Raw genomic sequence first — 13,501 nt, 5'->3', positions numbered from 1 at the left:
TCTGCCTGCGTCCGCCGCCCCGCAGCGCGCCGCACCCGCGCACAGGCCCCGCCTCCATTCGCCCCGCTCTGCTCATTGGCCCGCCACGCCTCTGTCCAAGAGGACACGCCCTATCCTGGAAGCCCTGCCCCCGACCAGTAGAGTCCGTCCCGGGGACACGCCCCGGCCCGTCCGGGTTGCCCCCAACCCTCTGGTCTGGTAGTGGGGGAGGGGCGCCCCCAACCTCTCAGCCTCTGAGACTCTCCCAGCCAACCCAGGGAGGTCAGGCTCGAGAACTGGCCCTGCCACAACTAACCACCTATCGTTTGGCCCTCTGATTTCCCTGGAACGCAAATCGAGAGGTATTTCTAAGTCATGAAAACAATCAGAAGCGTCCTCTAAATTGCTAAGGATGACTACTCTGTTGCCTGGCCCTTACATGGATAGGGAAACTGAGGCGAGAGCCGGAAGGGCGGGAAGCTGGCTGCTCTCCAAAAGCCTAGCCCCCAGCAGGCGAGGACATCCGGGAAGCGCTTCAGGCCTGACCCTGTCCCCTCCTCCCCCACCACCCCGCCCAGAACTCCGGAATCCGATGCCTCCCCTGGTGCCAGAAATAGCTCTGACCCGCTGGCGCTGGTCACTCACTACTTGTGGCCCGCATTCTTTCAGGGGGTGAGGGAGTAAGGAGCGGAGGTTACTGATTAAGTCCTTCTCCCTTTAAGGGGAGGGTCCTAAAGGTGCTCTCCACCTCAGGGCCTACCTGTGGTCTCCTACCCCAAAGGCCCCAGACCTGACAGTCACTCTACCTGAATAATTACTGGATGGGTCATGGGACTCATGGTGAGCTCTGCTCCCTTTCGCCATCAAGCGTAGTCAGGATGTGTCCATTCCCTCCTGGGCCTGTGTCCAGGCTGGAATTCCAAGCCTGAACTTTTGTCAGAGAGCACATTCTGAACACAGAACTGGCTGCTGCCTCCCAGGCTGTCCTCCCTGAATCCAGCAAAGTCTGGGTCTCCCCTACCTTCTTCTCTTCCTGCTTAAGGAGTGTCTGGGAGAAATATATCTCAGAGAGCTGAAAAGAAAGTCTCATCTCTCAAATACACACACCTGTCTGATTTTTAAGATTTTTAAAAAATATATTTCTGAGAGAGGGAGAGTGAGAGGAAGACAGAATCTGATGCAGAGGGCGTCTAGGTGGCTCAGTCAGTTAAGTGTCCAACTTCAGCTCAGGTCATGATCTCGTGGTTTGTGAATTCAAGACCAGCATTGGGCTCTATGCTGACAACTCAGAGCCTGGAACCTGCTTCAGATTTTCTCTCTCTCTGCTGCTCCTTGACCAGTATGCGCTCTCTCTCACTCTCTCTCTCTTAAAAATAAACATTTAAAAAATTGTTTTTAATAATAAAAATAAATAAATAATAAATGAAAGGATCTGAAGCAGGCTCCAGGCTCTGAGATGTCAGTGCAGAGCCCTACCCAGGGTTGGAACCCACAAACCACAAGGTCATGACCTGAGCCAAAATCGGATGTTCAACCCACTGAGCCACCCAGGCACCCCAAGATTTTATTTTTTTTAAGTAATCTCTGTATGCAACGTGGGGCTCGAACTCACAACCCCAAGATCAAGAGTCTCATGTTCTACCAACTGCCAGCCAGGCACCCCTGTGATTCTTTATACTTAAATGCATAGGTTCCAAACCTCATTCACATCGATTAGAAAAGGAAGTGAAAACTAGGAAACAGGCCCCCAAACCATCCTTTACATGTTAAAACTAAAAAATTAATGGCCTCTCAAGTCCAAATTTAAACTTCTGCTGCTTTGAAAAGGCTATGAATGTGGAAAGTTATTGGGTTTCTAAATAAAATATATTCTCTCACTCCCTTCATTTTACCAAGTCTCCCCCCACCCAACATACACCAGGCACTGCTTTGTAACCCTAGGTTCTGCTGGGTATTTTAGTGCCCAACTATATAGGTATGTCCTATGTTTTCCCAAAGCAAAAGACAGCAATGGGTACTGGCCTCTTGAGGCACCTCCCTCCTACCATCTGCACAGAAGCTGCTGGCCATTCTAGTCCTCACTAACCATCCATGGCTGCCAGAGTAACTCTTCTTCTTCCTTTTTGGCACTGATCTTCCTAGATGAAGCACCAGTCTTATTCTGACTTCCAGAGTCCCAGTGCCCCATGCCTAAGCATCCCCCAGATTTCTGACCAAGGAGGGGGACTCAAGTAGTTGGTGTCAGAAGGTGGGATAGGACCTTCCTAGTCCTGGAAGGGTGGAGCAACAACCAGAGTGTTCCTGAAGCCCTCACAACCAAATCCTTTCCAATCTTTGCCGCTCTAGGTTTGGGGTTCAGTTAGAGGCTCTGGCCCTAATGCTCTTTCCCTTCCATAGCCCTCCAGTCCCAGCACATCTCACAGGTTTTCCTCCCTCCAGCCTCTAAACTCTGGTCCTTACTGCTAGCTTTCTTCATTTTTATCTGGAGTTGGAAGTTCCTTCAGACTCTAAAAGACAGGAGTTCTGGCTGGCCAGAGTTGACCAGCCCTTTGGGGCCTAACTAGCCCCAACTGGAGCCCAATTGGCATCTCCCTCACCTCCCGGAGGCCATAGGAAAGTAAAGAGAGAGGAAGACAGCTGTCTTCGTGGGCCCCTAAGTTAAGTGGGGGCTACAAAGTCAAAGCCTGTTACTCTCTGTAGTCCTGAGAGTCAAAGCCTTTCCCCTCCCGGGGAACCCCACAACCCACCCTAGGGCTCAGCACTAGGTCCCCAATGACTCACCCTTGGGTGCTATTCTGGAATCCCAGGAAGGCCTAGGCCACCCTAGGTCAGGCTTGGTGTTCACAGCCAATTCACAGCCAAAGGTAAGGCCTAGACAACACCAAGAAGAGCTGCCAAAGAAGCCTATGTGGTACAGGCTGGGGGAGGATTGATCAAGAGACTGAGAATGGGGCTCTTCAGACCTGACAGCTCAACTCACCTGACCCTCCAGCCTCCAGTGCTTCCTCCACTTAGGCCCTAAGCCGGAGGCTCCAGAAAAATTATCTGATTAAGGTTTATCCCCCTCACTGGAGTATGAGCCCTTGAGGCCAGAGAACAACCTTCTTGGCCCCACACTGCAACCATCACCTAAAAGTCGCATTTACTAGAAGCTCAATTTCTGTTTGGGAAGAAAGAATCAGGAGATGTTGCCTTCCTCACTTACTGTTTGGTAGTCATCACCAAGGGTCCAGACCCTGTATAAAGCCCAAGGCAGATGTCTCAGTGTTTACCTAGGGCCTATATGATCTAAACTGAAGCCTTGGTTCTGGCTCAGACAAAACCCAGTAGACACCAACATGGACCAAACTTTCCTTTGGTCCTAGGATTCCAGGACTTTTTTACTCTGGCATGTTCCCAAGGAACTGAAGGCTAAGGGCCAGTGCCCAGCTTCAGACTCTTCCAGAGGGAGAGAGGCTTCTGCTGCTGATACTCCCCCAGGCCCAATGAAGAGGGGCAAAGGGCAGAGCTGGCTGAGGATGGAAGCTCCTGACCCAAATGCCCAAGCAGAGCCAGCCAAGTCAGGGCAAGGGAGGGGACCCTTTTGTCTGGATTTAACAGAAGACAGATTGTCTGGCAGCTCTGGCAGAAAGAAAGGGCTGATAAGTTCATCAGGGAGAAAGTGCCAATAGGCATGTTTGCTGGTCACCACCAACCTTTCCAGAAGCCAGCTCCTCTCTTGCAGGGCCCTCCACTCCAGCACTTCTACCAGACCCTTTTATATTTGTCAGGCACAGGGCCTTCCTCCAGTCATCCAGGTGGCAGCTTCGACACCTGAGTTTCCTCAAGTATATGTCCTGTGGGCACACAAAACCCACAGCAAGAATAAGTGCTGAGTGAATGAATAAAATTGCCTCTTCCTCCTAGGTGGACACACGTCTCAGCTACATCCTACTCCCTGCTGGCTCTGAGATATGACAGTACTCCAAGGCTGACTTTGGGCAACAGTTCCCAAAACACTGGGCTTATGGCCTTGAACACTGGACTAACACCAGATTAGGTCTGGTCTGGCCAGGCAGCCAGTGGAAGCAAGCAAACTGAAGGTCCTATTTGTTAATTATCTTCAGTCACTGACCAGCTAGCCCCCAGTTGTCGGGGAAGCTACCAATACCGTTCTGGTTCAGCCAGGTTGACAGTCCCTTCTCTGCTCTCATATGTCATATGTCCAGTCATATGTCCAGATTTGGCTCAGGGCTCTGCCACTGGCTCCCCCCAGGACAGAAGCACCTCTTCCACTCAGAGCTAGCCTAAGATCTTGGCCTCTTTCTGTCATCAGCCTAGGCTCCCCTTAGTGGCCCTTAGTCAAGAGACATTAATGGGCTACCCAACAATCACTGATTCTCATTCTGGTATTATGGCTGTTAGGTATGCCTTTGAAACACTGGAAAGTGTTGGACCCAAGTAGACAGTCTTTGCTTTAGGCTGAGTGCTGACAGAGACAGGCAGGACCTCTAGGAGCCCCACCTGTGGTCTGGGGAATCCCCAACATCTCTGGGAAGAATGAGAAGGATTCCTGTGGCAAATTTGAGGGAAGCTAATAAAAGGATAAAGAGTGAATATTAGCTCCTCAGTCAAACTTCCTATTGTGTCCGTATGAAGAATAAGTCCCTGCTGGGCCCCAGAGCTAACTTCACTGTGTGATCTTACACAAGTCACTTGCCTGCTCTGGGTCTCTTGGTCATCCCATCATCCAGTGACCTCATGTGTGGACTTTAGACCTACCTGTTCATTGAAAGTGACAGAAGATCACTTTATGTGGCTGAGTCAGGACCAAGGTGAAATACCCATCCATGTGTTGTCAGTCCACAGATATTTACTGAGTCTATCGTATGCTGGGAACACAACCAGGGGTGAAGGGAACAAGTACTGCTGTTGTGGAGCCCAAATTCTAGTGTAACAAGATGGAGATTAAATTAGTATGTACATGAAAATATGATAATCAGGGGATGGGAAGGCTGGGATGGACCAGAGTCTGTTCTATGGTCCAGCTCATCAGGGAAGTGAGTCCTGCAGGAGGTAGATTGAGGGAGCCCTGGGGCTTTCCAGGAAAGAAATAGAACAAGCCTAGGGAATGGCCATGGTAAAGGCAGAGGAAGAAGTGGCCAGGCAGGTCTGAGAACTTTGGAGGTAGCCATGGTCTGAGCAGTGAATGGAACAGTGAACAAAGGACAAAGAACAAGTGGTGGGAGGGTAGGCGCCAGAGCTGGATTTAACCAGGCTGAGCTTTTCCAGGAGTATAGGATCCCAGGAGCAAGGGGCATGGAAGCTGAAGGGTGGGAGCAAGAAGGAGAGAGCTGGGATCCTGCCCTCAGGCCTCCTGGAAGGAATGTAGCAGGGTGAGGAATGAGGGGGCAGCGGCTTGGCCCCAGCCCCCAGAGCCCGGCTGTCCCTGGAAGGTGGGGAAAGAGAGGTGAGGGAGCAGGCAGGGGTAGGGGCAGAGATGGGGTCTTGTGGGGGAGGGGCACCAGGCGCCACGGAAGTCATGTCAGAACAAGCATTTAGAGAGAACATTTCTTACTTTCCCTGCCTCCACCTTCTCCCGGAATGCAGAGAGGTGGCACTCCTCCTTCCAGCTTCAGAAGAGGAAGGGGGAGGGGGAGGGAACAATGTCCGCTCCCTTGGGGTTGGGCAGCTTCTGGTACATGCTGCAGGTCAGGGCTTTTGCGAGACCCCGCAGAGCTCACCTGCAGAACAGAGCCTAGCACCAACTCCTGGTTGGAGGGAAGTCCATGGGCTGGGCCAAAGTGGAGGAGGGAGAGAGTAGAAGAGGGGACGAGGGGGAGCAGGAAATGAGGAGTATAGGGGGAAGGTCCTGCCACACAAGACAGGTTCCAGGGCAGTCCCCCACGCAACTCCCTTGGGACTGCTGCCGGACACAGGTGCAAAGAAGGCACTGGGGACTAGTACGGTATCATCTGGCAGGCAAGGGAGGCCCTGGTCAGCTGTCCCATCCATCTCCCTCCGGCTCACTGCTCAAGGTCAGTGACCTTCAAAGGTCCATCTCTGCTGTTGCCATTTACCCAAACTGGACTGAGGTCCTGGCTGGGGTCACCCGTGAATGGGCAGGAGAAGGTCTACATCCATCAGATGGGATCAATAGGCTGAACCCGAAAAGGACCCCAGAAACCAGGAAGGCCTGGAGTGGGAAGCATGGAGGTCCGGCTCAGTATGGGCCCTTGAGGTAAGAGAGACCTCAGCTCAAAGCCAGAGCTCTAGACCTCTGGGTGTGGGAATGAATTGTTGCAAGCATGTTGACGGCTCTCTGCAGAGGCATTGACATGTCTCATATAAAGACCCATTCATGACTGGTAAAGAGTTTCCTCAGAGGTGAAAAGAAACTTTTATTAGAAAAAAAAAAGAAAAGAAAACATTTCATCTGTCTCTCCCATCCCATCTCCATGCCCCCAGGCACATAAATGATTGCAGCAGCTGGTATAATACAAAGGTGAGGACTTGGGGGTGGAGGGAAGGCTGCTCTGGAAAGGGATATCCTGGGCCTCAGAGCCAGGGCCCAGCAGCTGCTCATGCCATGTTGGAGGGGCCCCAGAAAGAAGGCTGGCCTCAGCTGACCCCCTACCCTCCTTCTGCCTGAAACTTCCTGGTACTCTGCTGCCTGGGACCTTTGGTGATTAGTTCAATGTCAGTGGCCCTGGTGTTGACAAATTTGGCCCTGAGCCAAAAAGTGGGCCTCTTTACAGGCCTCTTTACTGGGGCACCTGGGTAGTTCAGTTGGCTGTGTCTGACCTGGGCTGAGGTCATTATCTCATGGTTCCTGAGTTCAAGCCCTGCATCGGGCTTTGTGCTGACAGCTCAAAGCCTGGAACCTGCTTCAGATTCTGTGTCTCCCTCTCTCTCTGTTCCTCCTCCACTCATACTCTATCTCTCTCTCAAATAAATAAATAAATAAATAGTAAAAAAAATTTTATTACATGCCTCTTTACTGCACCCACAAAATACTGGGACCAATCTCACCCCCCAGTGAGTCCCCTCAGCTCACAGGAAGCAGGTACCTCCAGGCCTCCTTGCTCTTAAGGTGGGCAGGTACTAGTGGGCAGCCCAGAGATGAGGCCCTGAAGGCTGGGTGCACACAAGCAAGGGCCCTGGTGCTGGCCTCTGACTGGCCACTTGGGTAAACTCCTTTCCTTCACCAGACCCTTTCCCTTTCTGATCCTTGTGAACCAAAGTTTAACAGAAGGCCCATGGTTGTTTCCTTTCCTTCCTAGAAGGGTCCAGGATATGGGTGCATATGAGGAGCTGAGGTGGGGAGGAGAGGGAAAAAGCAACCTGGGGACTAGGGAGGGCTAGGGCTCCAGAGGGGTCCTGAGGGAGGCAATGCAACCTAGGAGGATGGTCTTGAGGGGAACCAATGGAAGGGGTAAGAAAGCCCTTGGCTCCCTCCCTAGCTCCCTTCCCTACCCCAGCATTTCCTTCCCTGTAGATTTCCAGTCTCATCTGAATGCAAGAGAGCAAGCAGATGTTCCCCTTCCCCCAATCCCATCCCCACCCCCCATCTCTTCATTAGTTACAATTCTCCATTCCCATGGCCCAGCAACCAGGGAACTTCTTCACCTGCTGCTGCCCTGGCCCCCTCCCTCTTCCAGGCCTGCAGCTGTCCCCTGACAGCTGGACTACTGCTAGGCACTGCTACAGTCTGAACTGCCAGGACCACCTCCTCCTCCCCTATTTTGATGACCCTTCAGGCCCACCCACAGCCCTGCCTTTCAGATGTCAGTGACCTCTAGTCCTGGAGACCCATCACAGCTGTGGGCCACCTGCACCTTTGCAAGAAGCAACAGCTGCCATTTCTCCCAGACTCCTCCAGAGTCAAGGTCCCTTTGCCTCCTGCAGCCTGAGGGTGAGGTGCCAACACCTACCTCACATGTCTCCTTTGTCTTCTTGGGCCTTGGTCTTCCAATAAAACAATAGGAAGGGGCAACGGGGAGGAAGGGCTGTGGGACCTTGTCCTCTGCTGGAGGCTGCTTTCAGCACCACCTGTTGACCCAGTCCTCATGTTGGAGCAGCCAGAGCAAACCTCCACACCCAAATCTACCTATCCTACTCAGGGCTCTCTGTCTGACTTTCTGCTGCTGGAGGACAGGGACTCCTCACTACCCTCTCACCTGCCCAGCTTTGGGCCCCTCCCCTCCAAAACCTTATCCCCCCATCTCTCCACCCTACATTCTCCCCAGATAACTCATCTCCACTTCCACTTCTCTCAATACCTACTCCCCCTTTTTTACACCATTTTTTTTTTTTTTTTTTTTTTAAGTAATCTCTAGACCCAATGCGGGGCTTGAACTCAAGACCCACCTTGAAATCAAGAGTCGCACGTTCTACCTACTGAGCCAGCCAGGCACCCCTACCCCAGTTTATTCTTTGCACATGACCCAGGTCATGTGGAGCCTCTTTCAGTTGCTACAAACATGCCAGGCATCTGCCAGCTCCTCTCAAGCCCTCCTACATGCACTACTTTCCCCACAGCATTTTTTTCCCACTTGGCCTACCTCATTCTTGCTCATCCCCTGTCTCAGTTTCTGGCCTGGGCAAGTGTCCTTGCTCTGGATACTTGTTAATCCCACCATATTATTATATCAGATTTAAAATTTATCACTAGCAGGGGCATCTGGGTGGCTCAGTCCACTAAACATCCAACCCTTGGGCTTCTGGGTGGCTCTGTCAGTTAAGCATCTGATTCTTGGTTTTGGCTCAGGTCATGATCTCATAACTCATGAGTTCAAGCCCCACATAGGGCTCTGTGATGACGGTGAGGAGCCTGCTTGCAATTCTCTGTCTCCCTTTCTCCCTACCCCTTTCCGTGCTCTCTGTCTGTTTCTCTCAAAAATAAAAAATAAACTATTAAAAAGCATCCAACTCCTGATCTCAACTTACGTCTTTTTTTTTTATCACTCTTTTATTTCTTTCTTTCCTTTTAATTTTACAGATAGCAAGCGTTATGTGCACTGGTCTTAATCTCAGGGTCAGGGTCATGAGTTTGGGCACTGCATTGGATCCCATGTTGGGCCCCGCATTGGGCATGAAGCCTACTTAAAAAAATAAAATTAAAAAAATAAAGTTGGGGCACCTGGGTGGCTCAGTTGGTTAAGTGGCCAACTTTGGCCCAGGTCATGATCTCGCGGTTTGTGGGTTCAAGCCCCCCATTGGGCTCTGTGATGACAGCTCAGAGCCTGGAGACTGCTTCAGATTCTATGTCTCCCTCTCTCTCTCTGCCCCTCTCCTACTTAGGCTCTGTCTCTCAAAAATAAATAAAACGTTAAAATCTTTTAAAAAATAAAATAAAATAAAGTTTACCCCTAGCCAGACTGGACAATCTGTGTCTGTCTACTCCCTCTCTCCATCATGAGAATCCCTATCATTTGAGACAGAGCCGGGTACTTAGAATGTACATAATAAAATTGGAAAGAATGAATGAACGTTTGATTGAAAATGAGGCCTCCTGGAGCTCTCTGCAGAGATCTCCTAGAGAATCCAGTTGGCATTTTGGAGTCCAAACTCCAGAAGCCAATATAACTTCAAGATTCCCAGCTACCTGCAGAATAAACTTAAGCCCCACCCTGTACCACCCTGGGCAATAGGCACCTGTCCTAGAATAGTCAAAACCCACCAGTCTCATCCCCTGTCCTCAACTTCCTGCAGAGTACCACCTGTGAGGGCCCCTCTTCCTCCACCTACCCAAGTCCTGCTTATCCTACTCAAGAACAACACCCACAAGTCTTCCCAGCTTCTAACTTCTCATTGTTTCTAGGAGACCCCAAGCTCCTAGAGGGTTAGGATGGTCCTTGATAATAATATCTACCATCATTGAGCTCTGTCCTAAACCTCTGGAGACACAAAATCTCTCTGTACCTCCTAATAACCCACCATGGCAGTTTTTAGCCCCATGATGAGAAAACTGAGGCCCAAGATTCAAGTCATCTACCAGAGGTTATACAGTCAGTAAGTGCCCAAGCTATATAGCCTTCACTATGCCTGGCCCAGGGAAGAGGACTCCACCAATGTTTGCTGAAGGAGTGAACAAATAGATACAGCTCCATCCAAACTTCAACTAACAGGACCCATCTAACCCTGGAGCCTAGGACCAAGAGGCCTTGGACTTAAGAGATGCGCTCCCAGTTTTGGGAGAAGCATGGCCAGGCCCCTGTCTTCCTCCCTAATGCACATGGCCAGTGGCCCCTTGGCCTCACCTTGGTGGGGTCCTGACACCGTTGAGCTATGAGAGTAAATCAGAAACCGGTTGGGTGGGGGTTGGGGTGGAGAAGAGGTTGGAAGAAAAGGCAGAGTCCTCCAGGTCAGGTATCCCATTTCAAAGAGCAGCAAAAAGGCCTGTGGGCACCAGTGGTTGGACAGAGGTATTCTCAAGGTAGCCTGATTATAAATTTCTGCAGGATTATCGGGTTATGCAGTTCTGGCATTTAATCTAAACTCACTTGAGTCCTTGATTGTAAAAGGGTAAAGACCTGGGTGGAAGGCAGGGAAGTAGCCAAGTCAACTCATGAAGCCCTTTACCGAACACCTACTCTGTCCCCAGACATGCAATAGATAGCTAAAGGCAAAAAAGTTAGAAGTTACAGCTGGGACAACTAAGAAGTGTGTATTCCCACTCCTCAGTGGGGAAAGCTGCACACAGGAAACAAGGTGCATGGAGGGAAGTCAGGCAGCCTCCCTGGACTGAGAAGGCCACCTGGAGCAGGGGTCACCGCATCTGAATCTTTGGGTAAGGGAGCAGTTGAGCTTCCTGCTGGCTTGGTAAATTCCTGGGAAGGGTTCAACAGTGCCAGAGCCTGTCTAGGCCTGGTCAGATGGACAAGAGTGGGGCAAAGGTGACTGCACGAGCAGGTCCTGACCAGGCATCCTAGACTTTGCTGGAACTTGTCTGGTTCTGAGCAGAATGCTCTGGAATGAAGACCAAGTAGGGGGAGCTCAGGGAAGGAAATAGGGGAACTAACAAGATAGGCAGCTGGGCAACCTCCTGCTGGACTTGCATTGCCCAACACTGGAGTCATCTGTCCCAGATTCCTTTCATAATGGGATAAAATGTACCCACAGTGAGGTCCAGAGTGGGGCCTGGTAGAAACCAGTGACTTCAGTGGCAGGACAGTTGGGTCCCAGGAAAGCCAGGGAAGCACACACATTCCTTGGCTTCCAGTCCCCAGCAGCTGCAGGAAGCTGTTCCAGGCTCCCAGCTGTGCCCAGCAGCCCCTAAGGACAGGAAAAAGTCTTGTTTCTTGCCACCACTCTGATTGGACACAGAGAGAGCCCTGGATGGGGTGACTAAGTACTCAACAGAAGGCGCCAAGGGAGGAGGTGAGGCTGCCTGCCAACATTTGGGGAGGCAGCTTAGGTCTCATATGGGACAGAGCCTGTGGCAAAGGTCCCCAAAGTTCCTTACTTTCATAATCTGAAAAAGCTATTAACACTTTTCCCAGACAAACACCCGCAACACACACAAAATCTTGCCTATAGTTTAAAAGGGTCCTGGAGTGCCTGGGTAGCTCTGTTGGTTGAATCTCCAACTCTTGATTTTGGCTCAGGTCATGATCTCAAGGTCACAAGATCTAGCCCTGTGTCGGGCTTCTTACTGGGTGAGAAGCCCACTTGGGGTTTTCTCTCTCCCTCTACCCCTCTCATCTGCTAACATGTGCTCTCTCTCTCTCTTCAAAAATGAGAGAAAGAAAGAAAGAAAGAAAGAAAGAAACAAAGAAAGAAACAAAGAAACAAAGAGAAAAGAAGGAAGGAAGGAAGGAAAGAAGGAAGGAAGGAAGGAAGGAAGGAAAAAATAAGAGGTCCTAATCAGGCTTGGAGCTTCTTGAGTGTGCTTAAGGTCAGTGAAATTCCAGTCTGTTTCTGCCTTTACTGACTGTGAGTCATGGACCATCTTGGCTTGCACTGCCTTCTAGAGCCTGAGAAGTTGGTCTAGGGGAGCTTCTAGAGGCCCATCAGCTCTACTAGCTCTTTGGAGTTATTTCAAGTCATCCTATTGGATACTAGAAAAGAAAGAACATCTTTAAACCAAGTTGAGAATCTCGACCTGCACTCACCAGAGCTGGGCTATTTCACTCACACTAGCCTTCCCCAGATTCCCAACAGTATCTATTGTCTGCCTACCTTCTACCCACCCAGATAAGTCTGGCAGCCAATATGTGGGCCTCTGGGAGCTTTTGAGGTTCTGGCCTCTCAATCACACATGCACTTGTCAACACACCTTCTGTTTTCTTTTCATTTATTGGTTCTAACAGTCATTCAGCATATTTACTGAGCACCTACTACATATCAGGCCTTGAGCTAAGTGTAGCACAAGTCCCAATCATGCCCATAGTTCTGGGTCCTGCCCAAATCTCATGTCCTGCCAACATTTGACTGTCCACCCAGCATAGCCCTCCCAATTGGTTCATCTTGAAACTGAATCCTTCTTCCAATCATTTGGAGCTTTATGGTAAGCTGCGCAGTGTGGCCACCTCTGGGCAGAGCCTGCCCTTGTTATTCATTTCTTGTTACCTCCTGCTGCCAACCAGCAACTTTGAATGCATAGTAGGCAGGAAGGGAGGGAAAGAACTTCTGTCTGTCCTAGGATCCAGGAGACCTTTAACAAAGTGCCCTGGCTGAATCTCGGCAAGAGTATGCTGGTTGTGTTTCTTGCCATTTTATTCAGAGTACTTATCACTATTAGACATTATGTGTAAACTAATTTGTTTGTCTTCTCTCCTCTCCTAGAATAAAAACTCTAAGAGGGCAAAGACTTTGTTCACTGCAGTATGTCTAAAGATTCATTAAATTTAAAAAAATTCATAAGGTTGAGACCAGATTCTATACACAATGTGGTATCCTTCTGTCAGAGTTGAACCCTGGTATGGCAACTCACTAGCTGTATGGCCTTGGGCAAGTCACTCACCTTCCCACTCAGTTTTATCGCCTGTAATATGAGAGTAATCATGACTTCTCCCTTGAAGGGGACTGGATTGAGTGAAGAATACAGGCATCAATAGAAGTGTCTGGCACATAGTAAATGCTAGATGAGTGCTAGTGATTATCACTATTGTTACTATTCTCTCTTTTTTTAATTTTAATTTAAGTTTAATTTAATTTAATTTTATTTTGTTTTATTTATTTTTGAGACAGAGACAGAGCACGAGTGGGGAGGGGCAGAGAGAGAGGGAGACACAGAATCTGAAACAGGCTCCAGGTTCTGAGCTGTCAGCACAGAGCCCGATGCGGGGCTTGAACCTACAAATCGTGTGATCGTGACCTGAGCCGAAGTCGGATGCTCAACCGACTGCGCCACCTAGGCGCCCCTCTTTTTTTTAATTTTTAAAAGTTTATTTATATATATTGGGAGAGAAAGAGAGAGACCACAAGTCTTAACCAACTGAGCCACCCAGGCACCCTATTATTACTATTCTTATCCTGCTTTGTTCATTTAGTGTTGCCAGAAACATTCTCCACCTGGATAAGAAACTTGATTGCTATT

This window comes from Crocuta crocuta, unplaced genomic scaffold (assembly GCF_008692635.1).
Source record: "Crocuta crocuta isolate KB4526 unplaced genomic scaffold, BGI_CrCroc_1.0 scaffold77, whole genome shotgun sequence".
Taxonomy (NCBI): Eukaryota; Metazoa; Chordata; class Mammalia; order Carnivora; family Hyaenidae; genus Crocuta; species Crocuta crocuta.
The sequence above is the reverse complement of the archived record's forward strand: the minus strand, read 5'-3'. Positions refer to the sequence as shown.